The following is a 13,425-nucleotide window of genomic DNA, read 5'->3' on the forward strand; positions in this document are numbered from 1 at the left end:
CAGTCGATAATCTTCCATTACAAGAAAGAGTAAATCTACATTTTCAGTTGGATGGATGTCCAATACACAATGCGAGACAAGTCAGGGAGTGGCTTAACGAGAATTTCCCCAATCATTGGATAGGTCGAAACAGTCGATTAATTCATTGGCCACCCCGATCTCCGGACCTTACCCCACTTGATATTTTTCTGTGGGGCTTTATTAAGTCCAAGGTTTATAAGACACGGCCAATTAACCAGGAGGTATTGTGTACTAGAATAAGGGAGCGTGTGAGGAGATTAACGCGCATCAATTACGAAATGTTGTAAAAAATATAAAAAAACGTTATGAAAAATGTATAGAATTAAACGGAGGATTAGTGGAAGCTACAAAAATTTAAATTTAATGACGTTATTAGTGTACATCAATTTGACAGACTCCTTTTTAATTTTTAAAAATGTAATTTTTTAATCATTAGGTACATTTTTTATCAATTGTTGTTTATATTAGAGTAATTGTTGTTTATTTTGTGTATACTGGTTTTTATGATTCTTATTAATAATTATTAAACCAGTGTTTGTTATTTAATTTTGTTTCCCTATGGGTTTTTATTCGATTTTTATAAAAGAATAGGTTCACCGACAACGGCAAACACTGGTGATGCCGATATTGTCATAAGTTTTTTACGGGCAAACTTTTTTTGCAAAAATTGGTACAAATGCATTTGGGGGGTTCCTAAATCAAGTGGTGTAGTCAGATTTTTTATAAAAAAATCGCTAACAAAATTTTGCTATTTTTCACTTAAAAAAAAATTCGTAGTAGGCCTTGAAAATCAAAATTTCGTCTTCAAATTTTGCATCAAGATAGAGCTTTCGGAGGTCTATCTTAAAAAAAAAACAGTTCAAATCGGTCCATAAACAACTTTTGTACGCGATTGTTTCCATTCTTAATGGGTCACCCTGTAGAATTGCTTACAGAAATTATTACCTGAAAAAAAAAAAATAAATATGACCGTATAGGAAATTACATTAAATTGAGTCTTTTCTTCTTTAAACTCGATCCAAAATGGCGAACATGGACAAAAAAAAATTGCAAGAAACAATCGCGCGATAGCTCTGAAAACTAATGACATACATTTTAAATGGCTCGCGCTTGCAAAATCTTTGACATCTCGGCTTGTGGGCAACATACAAAAACCATTTTGTACTTAATCTGGGGTAGCTTGAAGAGATAAACACGAATATTATATTAATTTTCGCCTTAGAAGCAAAATAGTCTCGGAAATATTTAATTTTTATTAAAATTACATTATTTTACTTTTATCATCACTTTAACTATTATATATTATTTCAACTTTATTTTTCGTGTAATATCTTAATTTTTTTGCTTGCTACCTTGCAGACACACATTCATCGTCGCATTTAATAAAAAAAAATAGTAGGTCCTTACACAAATACTTAAGTCATTCAAATTTTTTTATGCAGCTTTTAGTTTTTGGCGAAAAGTATCCCTCAATATTTTCTTAAATCTGTCACAGATCTAAGGCAAATCCGAAATTACAAAAAATAGTAATTTTTAAATATTTTATCGCCCTGTATGTCGGAGTCGAAAAACTGAAAGAGATATCTGATTTTACTGTATAAAAATATGTATACAAAATGTATTTTCAATACAATAATTTCCAATACTGTAATGCACCTAATTTCATTGATGTCTTCCTTACTGTAATTATTATTAAATTATTGTGTTATTAAGTAATTGTTTGTGTCATGGGACATTATCTTGTACAATAAGAATGGAAGTGGAATCATCAACCAAAGATTATTCGTCTGTACAGTCATGGCTGTGGATGATATAAAAATCCATTTAGTACTAGGACAATTATTCCTCACCGACCAATATAACTGGAATGAAGAAGGGAAGTTTTTTGTTGTCAATGGCTTTTCTACTAATTCAAGAATGCTTATCATTATTGTATTGTCTGTAGGTTTATTGTGGATTGTTGTTCCAAAAAAATTAGACAAAAGCACCTACGTAGCTTTTAATGAAATACTGTTTACGTATTTCTGTTTCATGTTTTTACTTCTATCAAGTTATTTTGTAAAAAGACATCAGGTTGAAGCGTATAATGGTTTAGAAGAGATAGACGATACATTAGCTAAGATGAACTTGTGTCTAATATCCCATACATCTATTAAAGCAAATCACTTGATGATTATAATTTCATATACGTTTCTTGTAATAAGCGGTTTCGTGAACGTGTATTGTTCCTACTATTGCGAAGCCAGACCTTCTACAGTTTTTAAATTTATACTTATATCAGAACTGATTTATAAGAATAGCATTTTGGCAGCAGTAGTTCGAATAATGAGAGACCGTTTCAAAGGTGTAAATGATATATTGAGAACAGTTGGTAAGAGGAGCAAAAGCTGTATCTTGTGTCACCGAAGGGTAACATCAAGAGCTGAAGTTTTAGCAATTTTCAGGAGTCATCCGTTGGAAGAATATTGTCTCTTGCACATTTTAAAGTAAGCTGATATTTTTATTGAAATCAAGTTGCCTCTGCGTTTGGAAGTCAATAGGGTTATAAAATACAATAATGTTTTATAAATAATTTCCTGAAATCTGTAATAATTTTCTAAATATTTACAAAAACTGGACTGAACTACAAACGGCACTGGAGTTAAGATTAATTGGAATTAAATTTAAATATCAAGTATCATGTTTTATATATAAATTCCGAAAATTCCATAGTTTTTACGATATTATATGATGAAAGTAAAGATAGTTGAAACTCAGAGGCTATTTGTCATTCAAAAATGAATTGGATTGTCATGCAAACGATGGAACTTTTGTTCAACTCCATGGGGAATATTTACTATAAAATCTCTCTATCCAAATCTCCCCTAAAAAGATCTAATAGGTGTGCTAAAATCATGTTTTTCAACTTTTCTCAAATTCAATTCCACACTATCAACATTTTCTATTTTTTATGTAGGTATGGGATTACTATTAACTATATGATGATTAAACAATTAGTGATGTTGTTCAGAACAACACATACTAACATATTCTAAGCATATATTAAGAATTTATTATTTTTAATCAAAAGCTAAAGAAGATACATATGTACATTTTGCAAGCTAAAATAATTTTAAATAGATATAATTTTCTTATTTCTGTTTATTTAAAATAATATTAAATTAAACAAATAAATAGCATAGCTTATAACAATCATTGTACACCACAAATAAACAGACGCATTGAAATACATTATTTCTATCCTCGCCTAAAAGGAACTAACTTTCTATCGGAAACGGGTTGGAAAATCTCTATATGAAACACCCCCTTTTCTGGAAAAGGGCGAGTTTCTGTCCTGGACACCCTGTGTTATGTTAATAACAATTTTGTGTCTCTGTTTTAAGATTCGTGAGGGTAATTCATCACAAACTGACGGAGTGCGCAACATCCTGGAATTTGGCAATGAACCCTTACATAATCATCATATTGATGGCAGCGTCTGTCGAATTCTACACCCAAATTTTATTCCTCTTTACAATTTTCACTCAAGAAAAAGCGATAACCAAGGCCGGAGTAGACACCCTAGGTCTCTCCCTTTTTGCAGATATATGTATTTTCAGTTCGATGTTCAACCTGCTGTACTGTTGCCAAAGTATGGTTGAAGAAGTAAGTATTCATTTGGACAGGCGTTTTTGTAAAATATTATATTCAGAAGGTTAGAGAAAAAGGGCTTGCTGCTGCGGGCCTTCATTGGGTACTACATAAATTTTTATTAACAACGGATTAGTACTATTCATTTCTAATAAATCAAAATTAATGTCTTCTATTTTTTGAAATTTTTAAGTTAATTTATCTACAAAGAAATGTAAATGCACTGATAAACCCAATAATTAGTTCTTGAAATAGTTGCAAGTGCTTTATTGTTATTTAGTTGGATGCAACGGTAAATTATTTTTGTTTTTATCACCAAAAAAAAGGATAAAGTATACGATATTTCTGAAGAAGCTTGTAGAGTATTTCAGAAGGTAACAAAAATATTTGCTGAAAGAAACACCCTAAATATTTGAAACCCACAGGAAGGGATGGTACTCTGTTATACTGTTTCATTAATGTTGATACATATTTTTCTGTAATTTGTAAGATGATCAAGTGCAAATCTTTCTCTAGAAAAGATATATTCATCCTTTTCTTTGATGCAGAAAGGAACACTGTGAGGGAGTCAGTGAGCAGTCTGTAGTACTGTAAGACTTCTGGAAATATTAATTGTAGAAGTTTTGTTGGGGACTATGTATTGCGCAAATTTCTTCTCTAATCTGACAATGATTATCTTGTCTTTGCATCCTTCAAGAACAGTTAAAGATTTTTAGTCAAATGTCATAAACTTACACGAAACACCAATTTCTAGCCCCAAAAATTTTTATTAGATCCTTGTATAGAGGAATTTATTATTAAAAACTTTATAAACGCTAGATTTTCTGAAATATGTGGTAGATACTACTCAATGATAATTATTTTCTGTTAGCAAAATCTTATCAGAAAAGACATTACTTTCCTATTAAAATGAATAGGTGAATATATTCATTTTTCTCTGAATAGCTCGACGAAATTGTTTCAGGTAGAGTGTGTAGAATTTTGAATGACAAATTAGGTAGTAACCTTGGATTTGACTGTCACACCACAATCTGCAAGGTCAAGCTAAGGCCAACTTAATATCAAATGGAATGCGCTATTTTTTATACAATCAACTCACATACTGCCAAACTTTGTCGAAATAAGGGATTTTTTCAGAAGGTCCTTGTATGCTACTTGAAGATTAAACTATTTTTTAAACAAAAACAATGAATAAAACTACTCGTATGATCTTGGTAACATTTCTGAAATTTATCACAGATTAATAATTAAAAATTGATAATAGGGCGATTCTGAAGGCGTATCTAATTAGCTGTTAGGTCGAATCGTAGATCACCATCTAATTTGTTTTTCAAAATTTTACAAATTTTGCTTGAGCTGTTTGTGGTGAGTTATTCAGAGAAAAATTAGTTTGACCTACAAATAACCTACAAAGACATACAATAGGATGTTCTCTTTAAAATTTTCAAATTGGTTGGTTTGACCTTGAAACTTAACGACAAGGTCAAACCCAAAGTGCCTCTTGATATCCTACAACATTTATCTTACTTTTTTGAGTGATAGTGTTCAACCCTGAAAATAGAGATCGCACCCTAATATTAAAATATTAAATTTGTTGTTATTTTTGGAATACTCTCTTACTTTGCCTTCTAATGTTTATAAACTCACTGCAAGTAAAGTAACTAATGAATTCACTTTTAGTGGACACAGACTGCAAGAATAGTACACAGACTATTTTATACGAATAAGAAGGATAAATCTGCTGTTTCGGAAATAATGTCTTTCTCTTATCAGCTAAAACAGAAACCATTCAGATTTGTATATATTGGAAGAACGCCTCTCGACTGGGGAACTCTTATCATTGTAAGTTCATTGTACAGTTAATTTTCATTTCTTATTATAACTGAAAAAATAATTTAAATTTGTTCGCTTTTAGACAAAATCGTTACTAAAAAGTGACATTTCTAAGTACAATTTATTGTTAAATACCATGTGTAAAACAGCTACTTATAATTTTCGTATGATTAGGTTTTTAACAATTTTTTTTTTTTTTTTGGTTTTAGGTACTCGAAAATGTGGTTCAGTTGGCTGTTATTGGACTGCAATTTAAGTTTAATGAATACTTCAAAATTTAGCCTTCATTCTTCTGAATGAACGGAAAAAAGTTATAAGCGAAAAACGTGAATTTAAAAATTATACAATTAACCACCTTGTAAACAATCTTCCTCCCATTTTTATAACTGTGGAAACTAATATGTTATTATACATATTAGTACAGCATCTATAGTGATAAATTCAGCTTGCCGAAACAAAAAGTCGCGAAATGGTTATTTCCCAGCTTATTTTCCTGGCCTATTTGGAAATGTCAGACACATTAAACCTACGACATATTCTTGCCCGTATCTCCCTTATAAAAGCACACTGTATACCTATTGATCTATTATCTTATCTAGATGAAATCCTTGGTATTTTATTTTTACGACACTGAAAGTAAACCTTAATATCCTAAATCGTTTCCATTGATTTGAGAGGGTATGTAATAGTTCCTAATTTGATAGATAATACTCATAGTTAATAAAGAGACATTATCATTATCATTAGATATTAGCATAATTTTAACAAATATTATACAAGAAAACAGAAACGCGATTAAAAATGTCTGTGGATGACGTGTACGTATTGTATAGGAAATTTTGGAAGATCACTGAAATATCGTTTTTCTTTTTTCTAACACCTAATACAAAAAAATTCATTGCAGCAACGTGTGTCTTTATTCTGACTTATGGGTATAGTTTATACAAAGCACTGAATGATTTTGATGATTTTTCTTCCAACACCCAGAATTCGATAACAGTAATTCTAGACAGAATAGTGATCCTTGCAAACACTGCTTTGTTAATAATATCAGTTGGAGCACTGTACAAACATGAAGTAAAAGTGAGGCATTTCCAATTTTTGCTAAACGACTTTGATGTTTGCTTGAGAAAATATGCCAATGTTGCCTTTAATACAAGGAACAAGGGACAGAGAACTGTAAATTTGCTCTTGGTTACGTCTGGATTAACTCTTATATATTACATAGGGAAAACTGTATTTTTATGCATACACTTCGAAAGAATTAAATGGATTCTGGTGATTCAAGTAATATATAAATACATAAATACGTTTACGTTAACAAGGAATAATATTTTAATAAGTTTCGTTTACTGGAGGTTCTTTTTTCTGAATAAATATATAAAATCTCTGTATACAGCACCGGTTACCAAAATATCTGCTGTAACCAATAGATATGACAACTCGTATATTGATTGGAAAAATGAAGAATATCAGCTTTCAATAGATACTGAGTGGAAGGAAGTAAAACATATTCGGAATTCAATTACCTTAAGCAGAATATTATATGATCAATTAAGAAATATTGTAGACACTTTTTCTGCTTCTGCGGGAAAATTTTACGCTAGGCTTGTATTCATTGTGATAGTCGAACAGCTCAAGTGTCTGCTCCACATTTTTATAATCTTAAGATTATATTATATAAGCGAGGAGGTGCACCCATTGGCTTGGTTCTTCTGCTTCAGCGATTTGTGTTTTGGTTATCTAAGTCACTTTGCCTTGACGCTGTACATCATAAATAATCTTCAAGTTGAAGTAAGTATAACTACAGAGCCTTCATAAATGGTTATAAGTCACATGACCGCCGAATTTAGGCAACCAACATTACACGGCTGGTAATGTCAATCCGTAAATCCTAGCTTTATCAATATTAATGATTGGTTTACAACGAACAGTGACAAACCGTTACGATGGAGATAATGCGATGGCTGAGTGGTTGAAGTGAATCTCGTGAAAAATTATATCAATCGCCAGCTGGTGAAACGGAATGTAATGTAACCCTCATTTTGAATTTTACCGAAATTTAATTAAAATCATCATAAAAATAAAATTACTATTCCAAACAAAATTACTGATCATGTGGCTTGTAATCATTTATGAAAGCTCTGTGCATATCTATTACAGTAAATTATGTGCTAATTTTCAATTAATAAGGTGTCTAATAAAAAATGTCAAAAGTTGTTCCATCTGCGATCATATTCTGGTAAACAGTATATGATTTTTTACAGGACAGTTTACGTATCAATTTCGCATGTTCTTTAAGTTGTCGTATAAGTTATGCATCATTATATAGAAAGAATTCAATAAAAAGTAGTTAGCTAGTATTAAGTTGAATGCAGTTGAATGTGTGGGATTGTTTACAAATGCTGACTGAACTGGCCATCACTAAATAATACACTGTGTTGGGTGCCAGGGCACAAAGGCATTTGCGGAAACGAGAAAGCGGATGAACTTGCTAGGAAGGGACCCGAGACAGCGTTCTTTGGCCCAGAGCCCTTCCATGGCACATCTCCCAGTGTGGTCAGGCGGGCTCTGGGCAAATGGACTGAGACAGAACACAGGAAATACTGGACTTCAAGGCCAGGACATAGCCATTCTAAGGAGCTCATGGAGTATCCTTAGAAGGAAAGAGCAAACGATTCACTGAGTTTGAACAAAATCCGGTTCAGGAGAGTGACATGACTCATAACGGGACACTGTCACTTTAGGAAACATCTACATAAGCTAAAGCTTAGACAGTCTGGTCTGTCAAGGATGTGAATCGGCGGATGAAACTTCTCTGCATATCCTGGGCGAGTGCCCGGGATTTGCACGTAGTAGAATGGCGCTTCTGGGGAGACCTTATTTGGAACCCAAGGAACTGAGAGAAGTGTCAGCAATCAAGCTGTGCTATGGGATTTATTAGGACCAACTAATAGAAAGAAGAAGTTGAATGCAATAAGATTATCAAGAAAGTATTGCTTTAATGAATTTAAATTGATTCTCTTATAATAACAATAATTAACAACCAAATTATTATGGTCATCCTATATGAAGGGTTATGCATCACAATTGATTAAAGAAGACCATTGTAACCAGAGATCAGAGATAGGTAATTTCTGTCAACTACATGCTGGTTGATATATGACAATTTATTAATGTCATAGTATTTTTCTGTATTTTATTTATGCACAGATACTGTACATAATGATTGTTAAAATAAAAATACTGCTATTTATTTTTTAGCACTATATATGTGAAGAAAAATATTGTATTGAACCTTCTCTTGCCTCAGTATTACATGTTAATTTATTAGTTCGTACTATGTCAATAACTGAACTACTTAAGTACGCCATGTTATCGGATTTGCATAAACACCCACAATTTTCGAGAAAATCCTAAAGAGAGAACCTCGTGAGAGGATACCATAACCCTATCTCCACATTTTTACATGCTAAATATAAACATAAAAAACATAAAACACACCACAGAAATATGAATCTGAATTGAAAAAATGCCCCCCAAATCCTCAAAAATTTGTCAGTTTGGCACCATTTTCGAGAAAATACTCACTCAATATATAAAAAAGGGTGTTTCTTGAATATACCAGAGAGTATGTGATTTACACAGTTGATACAATGGAAACGAGTCTATGGAAGTAGATTGCCATGAGGAACTACTGAAAATCGAGTTGAAAACGAAGAAAACATTTGAGAAAAGATGAAGAGAAAGATGAAGACGAGAAGGAATACTAAGAGGAAGACGATAATAGTGAAGATGGATATTGACCGTGGGATGGAGAGAAATATCCTCTAACGTTTAATCATTAAATCATCAAATGATGAAGCTGAATAGGTATTTAGAGAACTGAAAAAAATCTTCTATCTGAAGGCATCAAATTTGTATATCAACCACCTGAAATAAGTTTTGGGACATATTTTGATTCAAAGAAGAGGGTAAATTGTTGTATTGTCCCGACGCTAAAGCCTTAATAAACAAGTTAAAACACAACGTTTATAAAGACAACGAGTGGAGGTTATTCATTGGCTCCTCAAACCGAAGCAGTTCTACCGCATAATGGCAGTGTGTTTTTCCTAAAAAAAAACAATGTTAAACTAAACTAAAATTTGTGGAGATTTCAAAATCATTACTATTATCTTGGGACAGCAATTACCATTTACCTTTTTTCAATGTTTATGGAACAGTAGAGATAGGAAGAATTATTATGCGGACCAGCTTCTTTCTTCCATGATGTTGCAATACCTAAGCATATTCTCAAATGACCTATTTTTTGAGAGAAAATGGTAGCTGCAGGTGTTAAACTTATTCGGCTTCAGAGAGTTCGAAAACATAATAATAGGATTTTATCAAAAGAATATATTATTTTTTTTACTTGTGTGTCCGTGGTAAATTCCCTTACTCAACTAAATTTGACGTCAAATTCATTTTAAAATCATATGCCAACACTTTTCAAATTTTCGTAGGTTTAAAAGTTATGTAGGTAAATTTTGGTAAATTAAATTGTCAATTACTAGTACCATTACTATTTGGAAAGAAAATCAATTTTTTTCGAAAGATAACCGAGTTTTTTATCTTGCCCTATGTAACCTGAGGGGTTATTTCTTTAATTATCTATCTACCGTTATGACCAGTATCATAACGAGTCTGGATTTCAAAAGAGTTTATTTAATTCTCGAAAGGGGCTTTATAATTTATCATTATACTTTAATTAATACGTGGAAACTTAGAAATATTGTATGTTCAGAGAATGAATTTCAGGAACTTACCCTCTATTGCTTACGTAGAATGTAATCCAGTGGCTGGCTATACAGGGTGACACTGAAGTTGGGAGAAGCAAAAGGAAACACCAAAACTTCCAGGAAGGGTTTTAAGAACAATAAACAAAACAATCAAATAAAATAACAACACAACGGCTCGAACAACATTATTAATTAATTTATTGACACGCGACAGCGTACCGAGATTGAGGGAATGCGCGCTCCATAGCAAAATTTGGAATGACTATCTATTATTAAATTAAACCTAATTAAAACTAAGTAAACTGGTCAATGTGAAATCCAAGGAAGAACCGACTTTTTTCGTAGATCTCCTGAATTCGACACTTCTCTTCGACACGCCCATTTCTTGGGTCCAGACGTTTCTGTTCTTATCTTACTGGCGAGAACCCTGGATATCGGGACGCTTTGGCATAACTATGCCATGTTAATAGTGATCTAAATAATTTTGAGACAAAACTTACAAATAACCCTAGCCTTCCTCTAGTGACTCCGTGTAGCGGTACGGGACGGATTAGTCGATCTCATTTAATATATCCTTATAGCTTCGAAAATCCGCCAAAAAAACAGCTATTTTACTTATTACTTTCTTTTCCTTCCAACATTCTAACAACTTATTCTTGGAATTCCTACGTTCTCTGGAATGCATTTCGCGCGTTATTTGAAATATCGATTCTCCTCTTTATACCTGCTCAACACATGGCCCCGACTCTATAAGTGAACTTGTTAAAAAAATATTGCTAAATTTCGTGAAGCCTTCCCCGAAGGACGGTCTTGGCGACGTTAAGCCTACTTGAAACCCATTAACTTTCCGATAAATTAGAGTTGACTGAAATAATTTACTTTTTGGCCCATCCGTTCCGAGAACCTACAAATAAATTACTACGCGTCCCGGATTTTGTTACATCTATGTTAAATTAGTAGTATTAAGTCATATTGAAAATGTTTTCATTCAAAGACAATCTTTTCACGGTATACCTATTAACGTTAGAAAAATTAGTGTAAAAAATGCACTTTTTAAGCACAAACTACAAACTTCAAGTTATCATAACAGAAATCATTATGATTACGACGGAAAATTCATCTGATCGCAGAAACGAACGGATTTTTTGACTTACAACTAGTTATTTACTTTGAACCAAATTAAACTTTGTACTAGCAGAAAATGAATACATACTAATATTTGTGAAGTCTCCTAAAGAAAACAAAAACCTTTTTAAATTGATATTTCAAGTATTGACAAAATGTGAATTTTTGTATATTGTAATCGTGCAACTATTGATTAAGGTGTTTGACTCGACTTTGTATTTACCTCAGGAATTTCCCACTAAGGTGTGTCCCATTCTTAATGATGTATGTTGAGAACATATCGACTGTAGCTGTACGACCAATTTTGGTTCAGTAGATTTACCTTTAGTGCCATAATTTTGCTGTAGATGGCGCAAAAAACAAATTAATTTATTGAATATTACGTTTAAGTGGATTACTTTAAACAAGTACGTTATATTGCTACTGAAATAACTTTCTATAATGAAAAATAACATTTTTACTTACCTCAAAGTACTGACAGCTATGTTTGCATTCATCATTTACGTTTTTTTTTAGAGTTTCAGAACTGGAAGCTATGTTCAAAATTTATTTTTCTACATCAAAGACAGTATGCAGATTAGTAAATTTTTAATTCGGGATCTGCGGTTGTTTGCACTGGAAGTCATTCATAGGGAAATAAAAATATCTGCCGATGGCATATATCAACTGGATTGGTCTAGTTTTTTAATGGTGAGTAACTTACACATATACATATAAAGACTGAACGAAGAAACCTACTCTCACCTATAGTCCAAAATTTTTTTATCAGTATCAGAAATCTTAAGCTCGAAACAGATTAATAGCTTATTCAATATTAGAATTTTTCAAGATATGAGGGGTATAGATGCAAAATCGTGTTGAACTACACCATTTTAAAATTTAGAAGTGGTACAAACTCACATTAAATTGTGAAATCTGCGATTGTTTCAAAAGTCACATTCTCCTACGATCTGAAGGTGCCAAAACTCACATTATCCATATCCACCAATGAAAAAGCTTAAAGCGATAAACCAATATAGCCGACTGCCTAAGGAGAATGCGAGTTTTGCTTCTCGTATTGTTTTGCTTTCCTAGATGGTTGGTTCCGTGTTTTTCTATAAGTTTCTGATTATAAGTAAGATAAGTTTAGTTCTGAAGTTTCATATTTAAATATTGGATGTTAGAACTTTTTACTGTCAACATTTTTTGTACTTTTCAATTTTAGATTCATTATAGAAATATCACTTCATCACTGATAATAAAACCGTATTCTAAGTATTTTGTGCAGCTATTTATTTTGATTATGAACTACCATATTACATAAAAGTTTATTAATATTGAGTTTGTTTCAAAGTTCCTTTAATTTTATGAATTTTGGTGTAAAAAATAATATTATGTAGAATAATTTGGAGCAAAATTACTATTATCCAAAACGTTGTATCAAAACTCACATTATCCAAACTTGAATTCACTTTCTTGGAGTCAAATATTGTTGTGCCGTCATTTCACCAATTAAGAAGCAATGTTAAGGTTCTAATATAATACCAAAAAAAAAAAAAAAATCAGATACTTAAATCACTTAAAAAGTGAGAAATCAGTTATTCCTTCTTCCTGAAAAATTTGAAAAAGTGGATATTGTGAGTTTTGCATCTATACCTCTCATATATAAAATAATGCAAAGAAAAGAAATTAAACACTTTTTGTCAGGATTGAAAAGAAAATACTGGAATTATTAATTTTCCTTTCTGTGGTTATTAAATCATTGATAAAATTGTTCTTTAACTTGCATACAAATTATTACTTGCTTAATTTTCGAAAAATTTACATTAGTTATTCTGTTCATGGATAATTACTTCGTTAGTAAGAAACAACGAAACTAAAAGTTGTAAAATTAATAATTTAGAAAAATTAATTATTTTTTTAGGTGTTGGGAGAAATATTTTCCTATGTTCTCTTCGTCATCCAGTATCATCTGAACATGGATAGAACGTTCTGAACTTACCTTGAGCAAATTTTTCTTGGTCTGTAACACAATACTTTAAGGTTTTAATTTGAAAGT

The sequence above is a fragment of the Anoplophora glabripennis genome, unplaced genomic scaffold (assembly GCF_000390285.2).
Source record: "Anoplophora glabripennis isolate ALB-LARVAE unplaced genomic scaffold, Agla_2.0 scaffold8, whole genome shotgun sequence".
NCBI classification, from domain to species: Eukaryota; Metazoa; Arthropoda; class Insecta; order Coleoptera; family Cerambycidae; genus Anoplophora; species Anoplophora glabripennis.